Here is a 23,075-nt window from a genome sequence, read left to right as displayed (position 1 = left end):
AACCCTAATGTAACTCATTTCTCAACGTCATATCATGATGAATGTTTTCACAACAACGATAGTCGGGCGGTAATACAGAATTCCATTGTTACTGCAGGGCCGGATCTTGAAGCCTGCGAACTACGCGTTCGCAGGAGGCGCCAGGTAAACAGGGAGCCAAATTAGAAACATGAATTTTGTTTTAAATGTAAATATTTATTTAAAAAAATGTTATGATGAAAAATTTTCCTCATATAGCTTCAAATAAATATTGTACAGACGGAGATACAGATGAAATACATCAAAAGGACAATAAAGTCGAATCTTTGCGTGGTTGGCTGTAAAACACCCTTTATAAATGAAATGGACTCGTACATCAATTGATGCCAATACCACACGCACAAGTGATGCTAGTTTGAGGAAAATTTCCACGGAACAGGATAGACCTTTTTAAAAAGGGAAAAGGGATATTTTACGAATATGAGATAAAATGAAGGTAAATTTAGCTTTCCAATAGATGTTGTATTAAGCACTATGACCGTAGAGCTAAAGACAGTGGTATTCTTTCCACAATCCCACCATATGCACAAAATACAAATATAACACTCTTCATTCCTTCCTCAACAATCCTTCCGACACCTTGCTAGAGAATATCATTGCCAAATATGTCTTTAAAATCCGAATGGATCAACAAACGAAAGGAATTCAACCGCAAGTATTGTTTATGGATTGGTTGGCATTATCACAGTAGAAAGAAATGTCTCCAAGGGTGCTCCTCCATCTTGTCTTAAACAGTGTCTTCGCATAGTACTTTGGTTCAATGACCTCAGTTAAGAGTTGAGAAAGATCACCGTAAATGAAATTCACATTATCAAAGTTGAAGCAAGCATGGGCGCCCAAAAGGGGACGAGGGGGCCTGGACCCACCTGGCCTACGACAAGTATAATATATATGTATAATTTCTTAAGATTTTCTTAATACAAATAAAAATACCAAACGTAATATACCAACCAGGAAGATGACCCCTCTAAAAAATTCTTCGGGCCCCCATGCAAGCAAGTAGGCTTTTCTTGTCCGTTCGCCCAGGGAGTGGAGCGAATACTAAGAAAAGACGGGCGGTACAAATGGATTTTTTAAAAATCATTTGAGGGAAATATTAACTTAAGTTCCTAATGGCTCAAATCGCTGTCCACTGCTTAATGCTCACTTTGTTTAATATCTATTAGTTCATTTGTCGTTCGTCAAGATTTTCATTTCTATCCTAAGTCATTTCGTTTTTGTTTTATTTTTTTAAATTTATAATGATGTGTGCTTTCACTTTTTAATAGTACTTTGTTTTTCATGTAATAATAATGAGCAACGATATAAAACCAAGTGAGCATTTTATCGGAAAAGAAAGCTACAAAACATGAAAAAGATAAGAGGCAACTGAAAGCTCTAAAAGGTTTCTTTCGCGTTCTGGACAAAATCATACAAATGTTGAGGTGGGGAGTTGTCAATACCAGTCACTGTTAACGAAGCATTTGCAGGTCGACATTCTTTTGAAACTGTAAGGTTATTTTACCTGATTGCAGTAATTTAATTGTTGAATTAAAATAGAACGGTACGGTCATTTCTGTTACGGGTCTGAATTAAATTTCATGTATTTCAAAATATATTTGAATACAATTAGTTTTCACGCGGCATATAAGTATATAACTTGAAAGGATATAATCGAAAGCGATGAAAGGCCATTTGGATGACAAGTAGTTTTTTTTCAGTAGTCTCACTTTCAATTACAGCAGCATATACAGATGCTTGTTTTATTATAACAGTATAACAATAATTATTAATCCATTCTATGTTATTAAATTTAGATGGAGCAATATTTTAAATTAGTAATAATTCTAATACAAAGTAGTTTTGATTATTAGTTACTTGTGTTCAGGGATGCACCGACATATGTGCTAGGGATGCGCACGAGACGAATCGAGACAGGATTTTCCAGACAAAATTCGAGTCGAGACACGGTTCTTCCAATAGAGAAATATACATTTTTCGAGTCGAGACATCACTTTTACAACACATTTTCGAGACGAGACAGCTACACATCTTGTCTCATGGGCATCCCTAATAGGTGCAGTGTTCCTTTCAGAAAAAATCTTCCGGGGGGTACACTTAGTATTCAGAGGGCCAAAGCTGCTACTCTTTTATTTATTATTATATTACAGACGTATTATTTTGATCTCCTCCCGGGGGAAAGTGGCCCCCTAAAAATATATGTGGGCGAAACACTGCACAGGTAGTCTGAGAGTCTGGATCCTTGAATTAGCACAATTTCAGGGGCAGATACACAAAATTATTTGCATTTGTAAGCTATTCCGAAAAATCTTCGGACCCGAAAGAAAAATCTTGGGTGCATCTTTGCTTGTGTTTACATTGTGTTACTGCCTGATTTCGTACGTTTATGTTGGAAAGAAACATGAAAGAATTGAATTGTTCTATAGGCCTAAAGGGCCCTGAAAAGAATTTTTGCGAAGGAACCTGATTTTAAAGTGCTGCCACTGGATCGAGGACAAATTAAATATCAATTAAGACACACACTTTTGTCATTTGTTGTGTATTGAACTAGTTTAACTAAAATTAATAAAGAATTATTTGAAATCAAGTATATATCAAGAACGATTAAATGGACTAGCTTTGATGGCGATTGAAAATTACATTCTGAATGAAATTGATATTGATGGAATAATAAGAGATTTTGCCAAAATGAAAGCCAGAAAAGTGTCTTTATAACATGAACTTTACAGTAACAAAGAAAACGAGAAATTAAGCTAACTACCATATTTGTATCACCAGAAAACACTATTTAAATATGCTTTTAATGAAGTGTAAGAGCATATCTCTTGTCAAAGTCAAACCTGTGATAATGTTAGACTTAAAGCTCATTAGTTTTATTCTATTTCGACTTTTATGTTTCAACTGTATTTGTCAAAATACATCTTAGGTATACATTTTAGTTGTTTCCTGTGCTTATTTAAAAAAATATATAAATTATTAAAACAGGAACTTTGGTCAGGATTCATCCACAGTTAATTAGGTTTAATTTCGCCATTTTTCTTTAATACTCACAGGAAGACTGAATTATTATATATTGAAGAAATTTGTAATTGTAACAATTATCTGAAGAATTTTTGTCCATTACAGCATTCTATTCTTTTATTATCATTTAGGCGGGGGCGACTAAATATTGTTTATTTACACTTACAAAATGTCTACAACCAATCCTGTTACTGCTTTATATATATATATATATATATATATATATATATATATAGACAGAGAGAGAGAGAAAAAAAGTTTTGATTCAGAAAAAAGTACAGTTGAACGTACGATGCAACATGGTTCCTGGAGGGATTTCAAACGAATTTAGTATACGTATACATTACCATCTGAATAATTTAACCCTAAAAATGCTTTCGATCACTGAAATAAATTCCTGCCTACGCTCCTGTAAAGCAGTAAGCATTTTAGGGACTGATCATGGGGTAATGCCTCCCTGGAGTAACGACAGTTCCCCGGAAATCATACCTCTGATAGGTCCGGATGTGACGCCAGTATTTATGTATTACCACTCCTCACTCTAAGTGTATTGAAACTTAAGTCAAAGGAACTGTTCTGAAATCTTCACCGGTTCTCTCCTCTGAAACCGCATGCGAATGGGGCCAACCTTGGTCATATACCACATCTGGAATATTACCGTTTATGTCAGAGATCCCGAAAAATATATATTCGACACAAATAAAGGATGTTTTCGATTTTATTTTATTTTATTTATTTATTTATTTGCCTGTCACCCTCCCACTCTGACCTCCATGCCAACCAAGGCTTAACTTGAACTTAAGCAACATCGACAGCGTCACTATTCATCTGCGACCACGAAAACTAATACCATAACGATTTCGATATTAATATTGTTCATATTGAGTACTTTTACATGCCACTTCACCCCTTATTACGGATGGCTTCAGTGTCTCGCCCCCACAACTATGGAGCAATTTCAACAAACTTACGTATAGCTATAAACCACCATCTGTAAAATAAATGTGCGGGTGACCTTTTTCGGGGAGGAATTCATTAGCTACTTTTCCAATATCAATGTGGTGGCTTTTTTCTCTTTCCATGCTAAAGATTGCCGAAGAGCTCAACTGCATTTGCACCACTGTCCTATGAATATAGATTTTAATGGCATTTACTTTACTAAGTGCTTGCTTAGGTGTTACAGGAAAAGTGAGATTATGTTATAAATGAGTAGGGGTCTAAACAAATACGGAAAACTATTAGCAATGACAGTACTCGAAATGAGTTTTCGCAATATAATGGAACACTATTTTATTCGAATGTGAAGGAAATCATTGCATAAATCGACCCTTCCCCTCCTTAGAAGTCTAAGTTACAATACGTATCTAATAATTTTGAATTAGAAATATATGCATCGAGTTTCATATCCTTAACTTTAAGGTCTCCTGACTTAAGTAAATGAATAACCTTCCTGCCAACGAAAGAGTAAAGCTTTGGGCTTCAATGGTATCTGGAGTGTAATTATTAATTTCAGCAACCCCGAAAACTATTGAATAGACACTCATATCTTTCAATTAAGAATTATTAAATTTTCACCCCTCCCATTAAACCTCCATGCCGATAATGCTAAACTTTGATGTGAACGATATAGAAGGTTTCATAATTAATGTACTCATAAGCTATGGATTTAACATTAATATTGTTTATTTTCGATTATTTTTGCATGTCCCTGTGTCTCCAGGGGCACCCATTAAGGGGGTAAGAGGGGGCGATTGCCCCCTCTAGAGGAAATTATACTTTGCAAGATCGAAAACCCAAAAATGTTTGAATATTTACCCCAAAATTTGCAACTATATTTGAAATGTTGCTTATACTTGCCCCCTTTGAAAACCACAATATGGGCGCCCTTGTGTGTCTCTCATGATAGAGCTAGAGATGATACGGGTTTCGATTCCCGGCAGGAGTCGTGTGGTTCGGGTTCCACGTTAAGTCGTAGATGCATATCTTGTATAGAGTCACAGCTGAAAGACACGCTGAACTCTATATCACCTCACCTCGTGAGATATTCTATTTTTGCATAATTTCTAAACCACTTTTCTTTCTTTGAATTTCCTCCTTCCTCTTAGGACACGCATAGGTTCAAACCGAATCTTTCTTCACGGTTGGAGGACGCAAGGCTACTGTACCATACGCGTACAACCCTTATGAGTTGCGCAGTTTAAGTAGCACTCACGAATAAACCACGCTTACATTTATTATATATAATTAATAAAATCTCATATTAGGACTAACTTCGCACACCAAACTTTTAACAATGCGACTTTTTAAATTCTGTTCATCATCTTTATTATTATTATTATTATTATTATTATTATTATTATTATTATTATTATTATTATTATTATTATTATTATTATTATTATTATTATTATTATTATTATAATTGGAATAGCTATATGAAGCAATTATCTCGGCCAATTTCGTTAATACACACCATTCAGCAACCGGTAGTTGTAGAAATCAGACTTTTGCAACAGCAGTTGTTAGCTCAATCGCTAGAGCACAGACTTATGGATTCAAGGGTTACGAGTTCGAATCTAGCTTAAGTCAAAAGATTTTTTTCTGATATAATTCTTGAGATGGAAATGTTTCTCTCTTCACCTTTATCTCGTAATTCTGAATAGAGATGTTTGGATATGAAAGAAAAAAGTATACTAGAATATAAGAAAAGAAAGATAAATTACATGATACTTTTCGCAATTTTTAACTATATTTTCACCTATCTAGGACGTTTCTAAAAAGTTCAGACTTCTAGACCTCCTTTTCGCTCTCTTACGTGTCCTTTAACTAATTTCTACAATTACTTATTGAGTCTAATTTACTTATAATTACTTAATGAGTAATTATACACACATTACAGATGTCTTATCTCTTTCTCTTTTCTCTACATCATGTCTTGAGATGAATGTTTTGACAATAGGTTACAGACACGATTTTACAAAATAATTCGATCTGCGATATCAGTGATACATATTGTGGTGTTTAACTTAATATATAAAGCAATAAATAGAAAAATTGAGAATATGAATCTTTTTTGCACTGATGCTTCAAATTTGTGTCTTTACTCTCTATACCTATGTTAATTCCCTAGTCAAAATAAAAACTCTTCAAAATTAATCAAAAATTCTTATATAACCATCCCTTCCTTGGAGTACTGCGCGGTCACATACCCGTCACTGCGATGTAAAGGCACTTATGGCGACGAGGATACAATTAGATATGTGCTGAGATGAAATTATGGTTACTTCGTGCAAGTGATATTTCGTTTTAAATGTATGTTTGTTTTTAACAAACGAGAATTGTCTCATGTCGTCTCGTGCGCAACCTTCCGCCAAAATCACACGAGCCTTGACAGGATATCCACTATTTGGATAGGAAGGAAGTATTATTATTATTATTATTATTATTATTATTATTATTATTATTATTATTATTATTATTATTATTATTGCTGATAGGTTTCTGTTCACAGTAGAGTTGTGGTTGTGAAAAGCTGGCGTTAAAAATAAATAAATGGACAACAAATTTATGTACAACAAACCTCACTTTGCGCGAGCTAGCCAGGAACCCTATGAAGCAGGGCGAATGCGGGACCCGGGAAGTATCACCCGCGAAAATCTACGAATACGATGATGTTTACCACATGGGGCGACCTATGACCGAAATGGTATTGAAGCAAGCACCCCTGGCATAACAGATATGTTCACTGAATTATCATGTGCAATTCTCTATTTTAAAATTATATATAAATATTGGATAAACTACGAAAATTCACGGACACGATCTTGTCCACCAGAAAGCCAACATGCCACGACAGGGGGGTCACGAATGATACTTTTTAAGTAACCCTTGTAGTTTCACCCTGAAACGCGATAATTATTTCTTATAATTGATTATATTTAAACCACTTAGCTACGATCAAATTATTATTATTATTATTATTATTATTATTATTATTATTATTATTACAGGTATACACATAGTTTATGAATGAAGCAAATAGAGGTCTATTATGCTAATCATGTATCTACGAGCAAATTATTATTGCAGCGAATTGCTTTTATTTTAAAGTACAGTGATAGCATTTAAGATAATAACATTTCTTTAATGTAGTGAATATATGAGAACTATTGCTATATGATATCTTAAGGAGTGGATCGGAAAAATGGAGAACATTTAAATACGACAACAATAATTGATACGTGGTAATGTAGTACTATAGTTGTTAATACTGGAGGATTCAAGTCACATATGATACTTTGTGGAACAACTTCTATCTAATTACAAGCAATATTTGTCTTTTTATTTAGTTATTTATTTAGACTTTACATGAAAATATCCGACTATTTACGAAGAAAGAAGAATTTACAAATGTACATCGACCTCCCTTGGTGTCGCCACTGATGGAAGAACGGTTGATCAGAGTTTATAGACTGTTTGCGAGATGTATCGTGAATAAATTTATGAGTGCCTAATGCGGAAACTAATTGCAGAATTTCTTCCGATCATTATAACTGCTTTTACTTAAATTGTTGAAAACGTGATAGATGTTTACGTATACTACAAATACACAAACGATTTTAGACAGAATAGGATAGTGACCGACAGTCTTTAGCTGGCACATATTCATTTCATTATGTAGATACTATGTTGCTTAAGTATGAAGTAGATATATGTCATTAAATTGTTTGAACTATTTGTCGAGAACCCCAGGACCATATTAAACATTTTCAGAGAATGAACACTTTTTACATGTAAAGAACGCTTTATAAACACACACATACATACATACACACACACACACACACACACATATATATATATATATATATATATATATATATATATATATATATATATATTATGTATAGTAAATTTTCGTTGCGACAACTGCAGTTAATGTTGTTTTTATTTAGTGTGGTATAAAATAATTAACTTAAATAGAGAGAATAAACTGTGTCTGACGTTGCATAACAAGAATGAATGAAAAGAAAACGTATAGTAGGCATTTATTGAGTATTATTTGAAAATCAATTAAAATTATATGATTAAAAGTGTCTTAAATGCGTTCGAAATAAGTGTTCCTACAGTAAATGGTGTAGAAGTAGAGACAAACAAGTAGAAATGCAGAAAAACTTGGGGGAAACAGAGAAATAGAAATGAAGAAAGACATGGGGAAAGAGAGAAAGAGAGAGGAGGCATAGAGGCAGAGGGAGAGAGAGAAATTTATTTTAGATATTAGTATTGCTTTAGGGATTTGTAGAAAATTACTTAATATTTAATACAGTAATAAGGTGTCAGTTTCCAAATTAATAGCGCAAAGAAATTAATTTGGAATACATTTTCTTTAATAATTTCAAATATTTAAGATTTGTTATTGAAGTATGTTTGAGCCGCAGTGGCTCAGTGGTAGAATGTTTGCCTTTACTGTGGGAGATCCCTATAATGACCCCAGCACCCACCGAATTATTTCAATAACAAATCAAACAAATTTTAGATCTAATGCAATAATTTTGCAATGGACAAACGTCACGTACGAGGATTTCCTTTTGTAGGGTCTTTTCATTTTCTTCATGTCATTTATTTATCTTAAAAGAAAACTTCAGCACGAAGTGGAATGGTATAAATTAGCTTAGCTAACATGGCTGTGTTGGCAAAATGCGGAACGTAAACTTAAATTTTTCTTCCTTCTTTAAGTGTGTTTACTTCATATAATAACACTTCTATGAAGTTTCCCAATTATATGATATTTGTTGATGTTCGCAATAGCTAAATTTGAACTTATGTTATAATTAAAGAAGATCCCGAACGTAAATAGGGAGGTACTAATTTAACGTTTTGTTGGTATATTCTTACGTTTTGTTGGTACAGATCACTGGTTATAATTTGAAAGGCAGATTAACATGATTACACTTGTATTCGGACAATAATGATATAACGGCATGACACATCTTAAATTTCACACATACACGATTAGTCTCTCTAGCTATATGTCTAGCGTTTCATTAACCAAATTGTAGTTGACGATTTTATTTGTACTAGTACCTATAATATTTGTTGGTATAGCTACTTATGTATTTGCTCATGTATATATACCAGTTACATTGTTTTTTGTGTATATTTAATGGTTTAATGCTTTTATACTCTACTAATTGGATGTCCATTGCTATTGAAGGCACAAGTGATTCAATATATATTTACTAAGCCACTAAATTACAGCCGCTAAAATCTAAGGAACTGCAATTTACAACTAAAGAGTTTAATCACACAAATACTAGTACCTATAATATTTGTTGGTATAGCTACTTATGTATTTGCTCATGTATATATACCAGTTACATTGTTTTTTGTGTATATTTAATGGTTTAATGCTTTTATACTCTACTAATTGGATGTCCATTGCTATTGAAGGCACAAGTGATTCAATATATATTTACTAAGCCACTAAATTACAGCCGCTAAAATCTAAGGAACTGCAATTTACAACTAAAGAGTTTAATCACACACAAAATAACATATTTAAATCAAATATGAAGAAACGTATTTTAGAAATAACATAATTACATGAACGTGTACAGAATTATATTGAAAGAATTTCGTGTAATGAAATGAAAGTATAAACTACGTTTTATTTTTGTTTCTGGATTTTGTTTTTGAAAATTATATTTTCACTTTGCAACTTGTCTTTTTATATTTTGAAAATTACATTTCCTTTTTGGAACTTATGTTTTTCTAATTTTGTAAATTACATTTACATTTTACTAGTTACATTTTGAACTTTCGTTTTACATTTTTATTTTTTTCAGATACATTTTATTTTTAACTTGCACTTTTTGAAAGTTACATTTTCCTTTTGCAAATAGTATTTTATTTTCTAAACTTGTATTTTTAATTTTGAAAACTACATTTTCTTTTTAAACACATTTGAAATCCAGTTCCATGTAATGAAACGATCATAATAAGAATGCATTTTTAATTTTAAAGTTAAATCTCATTTTGCAAAATATTTTTTAGTTTTGAAACATATTTTTAGCTATTTTTACACTCTGGATTTTTGTTTTTCGCTTTGACATTTTATATTTTTGAAAATTACATTTTCATTTCTAAAACTTATTTTATTTAATTTTGAAAATTGCATTTTCTTGTTTGCAACTTGCATTTATAATTTAATTTTGCAACTTGCATTTTTAATTTTTATATTCTGCATTTTCATTTTTCGGTTTGACATATTTTAATGTTCGAAATTACATTTTCATTTTTGCAATTTGCTTTTTTAATTTTACAAGTTGCATTTTCATTTTTTAAACTTGTACTTTTAATTTTGAAAATTACATTTTCAATTTACGTTCTATATTTTTACAAATTGGGTTTTTATTTTTAAAATTGTAGTTTTAATTTTGTAAATTACATGTTCATTTCTTCAACTTACGTTTTTTAAATTTTCGTTTTGCATTTTGTTTTACAAACTGTATTTTCGTTTTTCTGCTTGACCTTTTTAATTTTTTAAATTACATTTTCATTTTTCCAAGTTGCATTTTAATTTTTATATTCTGCGTTGTCGTGTTTCACTTTGACATTTTCAATTTTGAAAATTGTATTTTCATTTTGCAACATAGATTTTTAACTTTGCATCTTGATTTTTTGAATTTTATATTGATTATTTTGTATTACAATTTTCAGGTTGGTTTGTATAATGTAAATATATTTTTTATACGTATAACATTTTTCTATGTAACGTTACAAATATGAAAGTTATACTAGTACAAAACTTTCTTAAGTATTCTGCAGTAATAATTTTAATTTATAAAATATAAACGACTGTCAAAGTATTTAAGTAGAAAGAAATTTATTGAAGACAGTTACTTAATGAAGAAACTAGCTAACAAGTGAACAACATTTTAGTAACTCACAAATCATGCAACACAACAAATTTACTGTTCTATTGGATGATATACTTACTGTTCCATTTAGACGGTATTTAAATTCCGTACATTAATTTATTATTTCTCGATCTGTATAGTACTTTGTTTGGTAATGAGTTCCTTTTCTCTCTTTCTCTTTCTTTTAACTGTTTCGTTTGCTACGCAATTTTAGGTGTATCGTTTTCGTTTAGGGAAACTCAATATTTACGTTATCGTTTGTTACACAAACTGTGTAGAGAATTTGTAGAGGGTGAGCATACTAAAATTTCTATCTTTTAAGGATTATTTCCTATCTTTTACGTTTCGTTTGCTACGCAAAACCTGTATAGCTGATACGTTGCGCTCTGGTAAACAATTGTTTAAACTAACATATGCTGTGTTAATTTTATTTTTATTATTTTCGTTCTTTTATGTATGTTCCCGGCGGGAGCTCATGTGGTTCGGATTCCACGTTAATCAGTAGGTCCACGTCTCATATAGCCTCGCTGCTGAAAGGGACGCTAAACTAAAATCAACTCAACTCAACTTTTATGTATGTTAAAGTATTTTTCCTTCTATGTTTGTTATATGTTTAAAGTATAGTAAACTTTTTCTAGTCGTTTTCTTTCTTTTTTATTTTTAACTTTTTTCTTTTGTTTACACTAACATATTCTATAATAACTTAGCTTTTTATTTTTTCTTTCTTTAATTGTTTCGCTCGCTGCGCAAATTTCTAAGACCAGCAACGCTGCGAACTGCTAAACAATTTATTTAATTAACGTACCCGAAGCTAACCTTTTTCCTTTCTTTAATTCTTTCCTTTGGTACGCAAAACTTTGAGCAAGCTTCGATTGCGAAATGATAAATAATGATTGTCAGTATTGTTTTCATCGGAGGCGTGTTTCTACAATCATAGAAAGGTAATAGGCCGTAGCAAGAGTATATGCGACACTGTAATGGGATAACATGATATTCTGTGACACGGAGAGTATCATGTTATTCCGAGGACGTAATAAGTCCAGACATACAACTAGGTCCTACCTCGGGGAGCTAACTAATGAAGTTCCAGAAGGGTGGGAGATAGATATGTTTATTGGATTAGGTGCTAAAAATTAGGCTTATCGTGTAAGGAAATTGGGACTAGGTAATTTGATTATGTGTATAAAATTAGGAGAATCACTTTGGACAGTAGAACGCGAAAAGGAATTAATTTCAAGCATTTTTATATATTAGTAACAGCGAAAATTGAGAAAAAAAGTTAAGAGGCCTCATCCCGGCGAAATTAAAATACCGCTAATTTTACAGTAATTAAGTGATATCTCCCAATAGATAAAAGATAATTGAAATGTGAAACAAGAGCGCCCTAGACAATATTATTTTGCGTGAGGTACACTTATCACAAGTCACCTAGAGGCTTTCTGTTTTCAGCCGTTTAGAAACTCGAAAATAAATCCCGATTTTCACAATGGCTCAAAATCGAAAGCAGATAAGTAAGTCGTGATAACAGTATCTCATGCCAGGTAGGACTTTGCGTAAGTGTTGGTTTACCATTATATCGCGACCTGAAACCAAGACCTGAAACCAAGACCTATTTTTTTCATATGAAATTATAGCACCAAAATATGTAAAAAGGAAAGATAATATTAAAGCATATGAAAATATAATAAATATAATAATTAGGCGTATGTAAATATAGTATAATGTAAATATAATAAATATAGTGTGAATGGTAGGAGAACAATAGAAAGAAATGTAGAGATCTTATTAAACGCTTGCAGGGACATGGGTTAAGAAGTAAATGCAGAGAAAACTAAATACATGGAAGTGCGTAATACAGCAAATTATGGATGCGTTGAAATAGTAAATAATACATTTGATAAAGAGGATACTTTCATATATCTAGGATCAATATTAACAGACGAAAATCATATTCACGAAGAAATTAAATGTCGAATAAAAGCAGGGAATACGTGTTACTATTCGGTTCAAAATATCGCGAATTCTGTCGAGGAATTTGAAGCTTAAAATATACAAAACGATAATCATGCCTGTTGATCTGTATGGTTGCGAAACATGGTCGCTTACACTGAGGGAAGAACATAGACTGAAAGTATTTGAGAACAAGATCCTGAGACGATATTCAGACCCAAGAGGAACGGGAATGGGGAATGGCGGAAACTTCATAACGAGGAACTACATAATTTATACGGTTTACCCAATATTGTTAGGGTCGTCAAGTCTAGAAGGCTTAGGTGGGCAGGTCATGTAGCTAGAATGGAAGAAAGAAGAAACGCTTTCAAAGTCTTGACTGGAAGACCAATCGGAAAACGATCTAGGCGCAGATGGGAGGACAATATTAAGATGGATCTCGCAGAGATTGGAATACAAAGTAGAAACTGGATGAAGTTAGCTAAGGATAGAAGTCAGTGGAGAGCTTTTGTTAACGCGGCATTGAACCTCCGGGTTCCGTAGGTCATAGAGTTAGTTAGTTAGTTAGTTATAGTGTGAATGAGTTTAAACGTTTATGGCAAACATACATCTACGTTGACATCACCTAGATATATCATATTAATATTCTGGACTATATGGTTTCCTTTATTGTCATAAGATCTGATTATTATAACATGATCAATTAATCTATGCTGTCATATACATCTAACTACACAACCAGCTGATGTCATCATATTAAATTGTAAATAATATATGTAATGTAAATATTGTGTATTTTAAATAATATATATTGTAATTATGGAAATACTTAGATACTTAAATATAATTAGTTATGATAATTAGATAAATAACAAAACCCAAATTTACATAATAATCATGTAAATACACATCTAAATGAAAAAAAAACATTATTCAATGTTCAACTCTATATTTTAAGGACAAAAAACAAAAAACGTTTAACAATAATAAAAAATTAACTCAAATTTTTCAATGAATGTTTAATTTTCACTGAAAGTCACCTACGTACAAACAGTAATATTGATACCTTATAAATATGTGCATTCTCTACAACGTAAAGGAAGAATACATATACGCTTCATATAAATTTCTTTATATGTATTTATAATACTTAATGTGGTGTTCTTACAAAATTTTAATCGGTTCATACAATAAATAAATCATGAGATGAAATCATCTTGAAAACGATCTCAGGATCGAAATGCTGTTCATATAGGTTCGGGTGTTGTTGGCACCGCTTCTTCTGAAGTTTCGGTTCAACATGCAGGTACGTACATATATGCTAGCTATCATAAGTTCACTAATTCGATAAGTTACAGTAAAACCTGTAAACTTGGCTACCTCTCTAAGTTGGCTACCTGCTTATCTTGGCCTGGTTCGTCTTGAACCTGTATTTTCCCATAAGACATTCGTTACTTATTACTAGAGACCAGATGTTTAGGCATTAAAACCTGTGAAATGGGCAGGCAAGCAGGCACTTAAAATTTAAAAAATAGGCAGCAAAATAGGCACTTAAAATTTAAAAAATAGCCAGTAAAATAGGCCCTTATAAATTTAAACAATGAAGGTAAATACTCAATACAATTAAAAAAAATTCAAGTCCTAGATTATGTTAAATAATACAGAAACATACCTGTTTGTTAATATCTTCTTTTACTGTACACATAAAAACGAAGCTTGACATGCATTTTTGTATATTTGGTAAATATGTTCTATACAACACTTTATCACTACACATAACAATCCAAATTTTATACACTTTATCAGTACATATAGCTGTCCAAAGTTTTACAACACTATCAGTACTCATAGCAGTGCAAAGTTTTACGGCATTTTATCACTACAAACAGCAGTTCGTAATTTGCATTAGGTTTGTACACACAGGATATTATATCACAACACGCAACAGTCAAAAGATGAAATATTGGACGATTTCAAATAAAAATATAAATTGTTCCGCGTATTTTAATTCAATACATTTTTATAGTTTGTCGACATGAGGAATTATTCATTCCGATTGCACATGACAACCAGGTATTTTTTGAGGTTGTCAGCTGGTAAATTATGTCTTCGATGGGATAACCCATGTTTCAAAATTGAGAACGATCGCTCTACTTCCCGGATGTAACCGGGACATATTTGAAGCAAGCAAGAACATGTGGATCAAATTCATTGGGCACATTTTCGCTCTTCAACACTTGTGCAATTGTTTTTAGTTTATTCAAGTCCTTATTGGCTGCAATAACTCTCTCATATTTCTCACAAACCACTTGGCCCTTGGCACCTGGCACACAGCAAATTTTGCCCCTACAGATAGAAAATGTTCCAGGGAGTTGATCAAGGTTTTATTTCTCTCTTCCAGAAACGTTATCGCGCCTGGCAAAATTGAATAGTGGGTAGCAATGAAAGCTAAATCGTTTCGCACATCATTGTTCAACAGCTGTTGTGTTATGCGAATTGATGAGGCATCCTCTTCAGACAGACAGCTTACTACTTCTTCTACGGTTTGTTACGTAATATAGAGTTGCAGAAATCCAAGTACCCCACCTTGTTATTACTGGGTTTGGAGGTAAAGCAACTTTAGGGGTGGTTTCTTTAAATAGCTGAATTCGAGATGGAGCTTTGAGAAATATTTTCTTGGTATTGGAGATTAAAACATCTACTTCGGGGAATAAACCACATATTTCCTCAGCGATTCGATGCAGAGCATGTGCAAGACATGTTATGTGAAGCATAGCTGGGAAAAGAACTTTAAGTGCCATTGCAGTTTTTTTCATGTATGATGCTGCGTCCGTAATAAACAGAAGAATATCTTGATGTTTTACACCATCCGGCCAAAGTAAATTTAGTGAGGAAGTGAACAACTGAGCAATTGGTGTACTATTTTTTTTGGCAGTTCCTCACATGCTAGAAGAAATATTTTGGGCTATTGTTCATCTTCCATTGTACCAATTACAACATTAGCAAGAGACCGTCCCGTGGCATTGGTCGTTTCGTCAATCGAAACCCAAATTTTTTCCCACTAACTTCTTTCCTAATTCTTTCAGTATCACCCGAAAACAACCGTCTACGTAATTTGTTCGCAGTGTTGACTCACTCGGTACCTGTTCACCTGTGTACTTGAACAAGAAACGCTTCAAGGAGTCATTTTGTAATTTCCACAGAGGTATATCTGCTTCTAAGAACGCCTTACACAAATCTGAAGAAAACTGAGACTGCCGACTAGTGATAGCGTAAGTAGTAATCAGTGAAGGTTTTGCTAATTTTTGTTTTGCATTTGAATCAGATTTATGTTTGGCTGTTTCGAAATGTTGTGTAACGTGATATTTTTTCGCACAATTCACTGACTTTTCACACACTTTACAATAAAGAATGGTTCCGTCAGTTGAAAACACATCACAACTGAAAGTCTTCACAAAATTATTCAATTTACTCTTCAAAGTTGTGGCTTCCTTAGGCATCTTAAGAACAACTTCGTTTACTCACAAAACCACGCACACACGATATAAGAAGCCACACAGCTGGTCACAAGACGAACAAAACTATGCTGAAATGAGAACTTAAAGAACGTTAATTCTTTTGTGCATCTTTGGAATGCAACGCTGTTGCAAACAGGAGGAAGTGGAAGGAAAAAATATTTATAATATTGTGTTATAGATTTCGGCGACGTTCTTTTATTGTAGCGGGGTGAAGTTTGACCTTGACCTGCCCATAAGTTAGTTTATCTTAATCTTACATTTCTCGTAAGAGGCAGAATCCTTTCTTGAGATGTGAAATTATATATTTTTCCCAATGAAGTCTTATTTTGAAGAAAATGCATAGAATAGGCAAAATTAGGCATTAATGCAATTATTTAAGCAGTAAGGGGCGAAATAGGCAAAATAGGCAAAATAAAATTGGCTTAAATTGAAACTATAACCCCTTCATATAAACTTTAAAACGTTATTTTTGTCCATATCTTTAATATGAAAGAATAGGCATTTTGCCAAACATCCCGTCTCTACTTATTACCCTGTAAGTTGGCCACCTGTCTATCTTGTAAGTTCGCCGATTGAAGCAATGTTTAACCTATGTTGATAATGATAAATTTACCCGCGCATCTTGGCCACGCGCATACGTTTTTTAAATTTTTCTTAACTCTTCCGTATTCTTGTATGCGAGCCAAATGTTCTGTATTTGTTACTGGAGATAGAGAAGCATAAATTCCCAAGATTTGTTCTTGGAGGTCAATGGCCAGAACACTACCCTGACAAAAGGGTAGTGAAGAAAGATGCAAATAGGAAATAGCGCGTACAGGAATTCAGGAAATGATTGTAAGTATTTGTTCACCCTGTCTGTTTTGGTAAAACCATTAGCTATGTCGGCTCCTTTCATCAGTGAGGAGCTTTAGTAATTCCGGAAAATTTTCCAGATTAAAGCTAAAAATCTTAATTTTCATTTATAGTAGTAGGGACCCCGTTGGCGCGAGTTTGGACTTTGACCCCGACATTTGTGACGTCATAGGTAAAAGGTCAATGACCTTGGCCTGGGACCAATGACCTAGGACCACCACCTCTAAATTTTGGCAGTAGTACCTTGGCCCACCCCCCTAAATTTTGGCAAGGGTACATAGGACCACCACCTTAAATTTTGGAAAACGCCCTATTTAAACATTTGGTGTTATAGTACTGGACCCTAATATGTATCATGATAAATTTGGGTGGTCCACCTCGTTCCCTTTTAGGGGTACAAAATTGCCAAAATATAAACGTAAGCAATACATTGTACCACTTGTTTGGTTTTTGACCTAATTTATCCCCTTGGATGAGGTCCTATTACCTTATATGGTTATATGGTCATGTATAGGGGGAACATTCCCTTTCATAAGATATGGGTACATTTGTGCACCCCTTTAAATTTTGGAAGGGCTACCTTGGCCCATCCCTTTAATTTACGAAATTGCCCAATTTAAACATTTGTTATTATAGTATAGGACCCTAATATGGATCACTATAAATTTGGGTGGTCCACCTCGTTCCCTTTTAGGGGTACAAAATTGCCAAAATATAAACGTAAGCAAGACGTTGTACCACGTGTTTGCATTTCGACCTAACTTATCTCCTTGGATGAGGTCCTATTACCTTATATAGTTATATGGTCATGTATAATGGTTCATTCCCTATCATAAGACATATTTACATTGGTGCATCCCTTTAAATTTTGGGGAGGGGTACCTTGGCCCACCCCTTTACTTTTGGAAATTCTCCAATTTAAGCATTTTGTATCATAGTACAGGACATCAATATGTATCATGATAAATTTGGATGGTCCACCTCGTTCCCTTTGTTGAGTACAAAATGCCAAATTTTAGTACAACCACTTGTTTGGATTTTGGTCCATTTTATCCCCTTAGATGAGGTCCTATTACCTTATATGGTTATATGGTCATGTATAGGAGTTCATTCCCTATCATAAGACATGGATAAATTGCACCCCGGGAGGTACCTTGGTCCACCCCTTAAATTTTGGAAATTTTTCGATTTAGGCATTTTGTATCATAGTACAGGACCTCAATATATATCATGATAAATTTGGATCGTCCACATCGTTCACTTTCATGGGTAAGAAAATGCTAAAATATAAACATAGGCTATATGTTGTACCACGTGTTTGGCTTTGACCTAAGTTATCCCCTTTGATGAGATCCTATTATCTTATATGATTATATGGCCATGTATATAGGTTCATTTCCTATCATAAGACATGGGTATGTTGATGCACCCGTTAAAATTTTGGAGGGGTATCTTGGCTTATCCACTCAGTTTTAGAAATTGTTTAATATAAGCATTTGGTATCTTAGTACAGGTCTTCAATATGTACCACTATAAATTTGGATGGTCCACATCATTCCATTTCATGGGTACAGAACTACCAAAAATCAAATTTCGGATGTTATTGACCCCCATTTGATAAGTATTTAGCACGTTATATGGGTATGTACAGAGGTTTATTACCTTTATATGTTTATGTTCCCCTTTAAATTTGGGAATTATCAAATAAGATTCGATAAAAGTTTCTCTTGGACCCATTGTAAATGTTGATGTTCCTCTTATTGCCAAATATTCAAATTTTGAAGTTTATTGACCTATTTTATTTATTTTTTGATACGGCTATATAATTGAATGAGTACAGGATTTATGACTTTCGTAAGACTCAGGTGTATTTATGTACCAATCTTAATTTTTGGGAGGGTTACATTTCTTATTGTCATATCAATAGTTGGTAATTGTTCTTAGAATTGGGTGGTATCCCTTTCTTTGGGTAAATCATTGTCAAATATTAGTATGATCACGTGATCTGTTACTGACTTATGATGGGATTAGGTGTTCAGGGCATTGGTACATTTAAACCTTGTAGGATAATTTGAGAATTGTCAAATGAAATTACGTCATTGGTTTTGATTATTCCAGCCTATGGACCAAATATAAATGTAAGCAACACGATGTACCACGTGATTAACCTTGATAAGGTAGTGTACAGGGATTCATTTCCTTTTCAAAATTCGTGTAAGTTATCAAATAACTCGTTTCTAGAAAGCAGTTGGTTCTGCTGAGATAAACAATTGACCTAATTGAGACCTAACTACAACATGTAATTATATGATTAATTCTAAGACATAGGTATATCGAGAGAAGTATTCTTTAAATTTGGGAATTGTGATAAACAGAATTATAACATAAGGCGCGAAATTTGAAACAATACATTGAACTTGAGTTAAGCTAATAGTCTAAGATCATTGGTGGTGGTTGATTTGACTTTGAGCTTTGGAAATCTGATAGCTACCTTATCGAATCTTACGACTTAAAGACGAAAGGCAATACATGATACAACACTGGCAAAGTTATTGCTGATGATGCAATTTGATTGGTTGATCACTATTTTTCGTGCAATCTGATTGGCTAATCACTATCTTTCGTGCAATCTGATAGGTTGATGATTTTCAAATCTTTGCTGCATTCAGTTTTAAGTTTTGTTTAACATTTAAAAATCTTGGTTTCGTTCAACATTTGAACAAAACACTATTATAATTGTGAAGGAAGTTTCGCGGACATTATTTTGACTTACATAGTTAGAACAGTTAGACAAAACATGGGTTCGTGAACAGTGCGTTCACTGTCATCTATTAACCAAAGTAAGTACTATGTGCAGAAAGCAGTCACATAGACTCCGTAAAGCTTTTTTCTAAATTCGGAGATACTTGCGAAAATAATTATTTTATATATGATTTTACAATGTTAGGAATACAAGTAGAAACTGAATTCAATAGGGTGAGGATGGAGAGCTTTCGTGAACATCAAGGTTCCATAGAGTTAGATAGTTATGATTTTACAATGTACATAGAGTGTATATAAGTTGACAGGATTTAGTTTAAATTAATACGTTCCATTGCAATATTGACGAGACAAAGCGTGGAGCTAGGCCTCAATTAAAATTTATTAAATAGTATTTATTGTCAATGTTCTATAATAAAAGCACGCGTGAGTATATTAAAGCGGATCGTTTTAACAAGAATAGGTCTCTGTCGATTTTTTATGCTAGCTACTACTTGCTTTTAGCGTTCACCACATATGATTTGTGGCCCTACAAATTTTCAAAAACAATTTGAATTTGAGTTTTAGGTGATGATAGGCGTAGATTTGTTTTAGGAAATAACAATATTTGTCTCAATCTCTTACGGTGTTTTGTTGAATGAAAGCGTTTGTAGGATAATTTGTTTTGGTAGAGAAACATTTTCAGAAAGCTGCTGCATATTGGACCCGCTATGTAGACAATTTCCTTTAAGTGCTAGAAGGGTGCTGATTAATTTTTAAAGTATAATAAAAATTCCATGTTATGGATATGTTTTGGTGAATATTGCTTTTTGCTCGCAAAAAACTAAATATATTGGGCAAGAGAAATAGGATTTAAGCATATTGTGACAATTTTATTTTGAGTTTAATTACCCGTTCTATTAGGGAACTTCTTACTAGCTAATTAAAGTATAACTTTGTATTTTACTTTACTCCAAGAGCATAATAATTATTTACGGATCAATTTAAACGAAATTTCATAGGAACTGTTAAAAGTTTGATGAAATGAGAATGTGAGTGGGGAAGCTTTGGGAAAATTCATGTAGCACAGCTTCTTAGAGGAATTTGTTTCGATGTAATAAATAATAATAAGATTAGTCGGTATTAAGATATAGTTTTTGAGAAACAAGTGTGTGAAAAGTAAAGAGAAATGGGAGAACCCGAGAAAAATCTATGTAGACAAATACAATGTGTATCATTTAATGAATTCTAAAATGAATATTTGGTATTAAGTTATAATTTTGAGAAATAAGAGAATAAAGAATGTGGTGGGCCGAGAAAATTGATGAACAAACTTAAGAGAAACTTGTTTCGATGTAAAAAATAATAAGATGAATGGTATATTCAGGAACTAAGACTTATATTATTGTTAAAAAACAAAACCTACAGGAGACAGGGTCCTACAGTTTTTGTATATAATTAATGTTTACCTGTTACAACGGTTTCTCCGTACTGATTTTAAGAACAATTTGAACTGTTACAAAGTTCTAGGAGACACTTAGATTTGAAATCATCCCACTGGTTATGGTTATACTGGTTATGGTAGCTTATTTATTGGATATAGTGGAATGTAAATTTAGGGGAGCACCGGCGGTAAACGCTGTACCACTAAGCCCTTGCTCTAAAATTTGAATTTGAACTTTCCATGCTAAAACCGCGAATAATACGTGTTTTTTTAGTATTTTTATAGTTTCTTGTAACAATCCTGACTAATTTTACGGAACACGTAAATCGGAACACGGAAAACTTAGGTTTTGAATGTTCGTTGATATGGCTGATTTTGAAGATGTTAGTTTAGGATTCCTTTGCTAAGATTTTAACTTCTTGGTAATAAACTAGTCGGACAAGTACTGCTTTATTACAGGTGCTTGTAGAAATTATGCTTTTACTCATAATTACTTGGGCACAATGCGAACCGGTAAATACTAAATTCCTTTTGAACGAGCAAAATATATTTAGGCATTTTTACTTTACATACTGGTAGGTGGTGACATCTGGCATGAGTAATTAAAACTAAGTGCAAACATAGTCAATGTAGACTGTTTTTCTTCTATCGTTTTAATACATTGTAAAAATTAGTCGGAACGCTCCATGTTTGAAAGACCGTAGAAACCGAATGTAAAAAGATCATTATACTGAAAGCATAATTAAAGTTGATAATAATAATAATAAAAACACAAGTAAATTGAATTTAAAAACACTGATTTAAGGAATCACATGTCCTACGCGGGATGCTAACGTCACAGATTGCGTTAGCTTCCGTTGTGGTGTAGTGAGTAAGACGGTTAGCTCATACACTGAATGTCCGCGATTCGATCACGGTCAGGTTGTGATAATAATTCTTATTTTCTTAGTAATTGTATTTTCCAAACAAAATTTTTTGTATTGCATATATTATTTATTATACTGTGGATAAATAATTGCAAAAGATTGAAAATTAGTTGATTAAGTTAGGAGTGTGTAAAAGTTTTTTTTTACGGAAGACACGAGAAAATTTATGATGTCTCCATGCAGATGACAGGAGTAAATTACAGGAGTTGTCGCAAGAAAGTTTGCAGGATTCATAAAGTTAAGTGAGAATGGAATAGGATTAGTAAGCGTTGGTAGAAAACGGATATAATTTTACTGTGTTCATGAGTGCAGGATTGTTGGTTACGGAAAACACAGGGAAGTGCATGCACATTGTACGTAGGTCATAATGTAGAACTTAATACGCAGGAGGCCACTTATAATTTACTTAAAAGAAACTTATATTATGAGAATAGGAAATTTTATAAGACAGTGATGGTAATAAGAAAAACAACGTACTATCATATTTAAAATATTTGTTACTTAGATAGGATAAGCTAGTTAACTTATACAATCACGTGGCGCACATTTGACTCAGCACACTTGCCTCCAGAGTGAATCACCTTCCATCTGCATTTTCTGGTGTAGTGAGTAAAGCGTTGGACTCATACACTCGCGGTCCCCGGTTCGATCCTGAGCTAAGCTGTAA

The sequence above is a fragment of the Thermobia domestica genome, chromosome 6 (assembly GCF_964235325.1).
Source record: "Thermobia domestica chromosome 6, izTheDome1.hap1.1, whole genome shotgun sequence".
Taxonomy (NCBI): domain Eukaryota; kingdom Metazoa; phylum Arthropoda; class Insecta; order Zygentoma; family Lepismatidae; genus Thermobia; species Thermobia domestica.
This window is presented reverse-complemented; position numbering follows the sequence as displayed.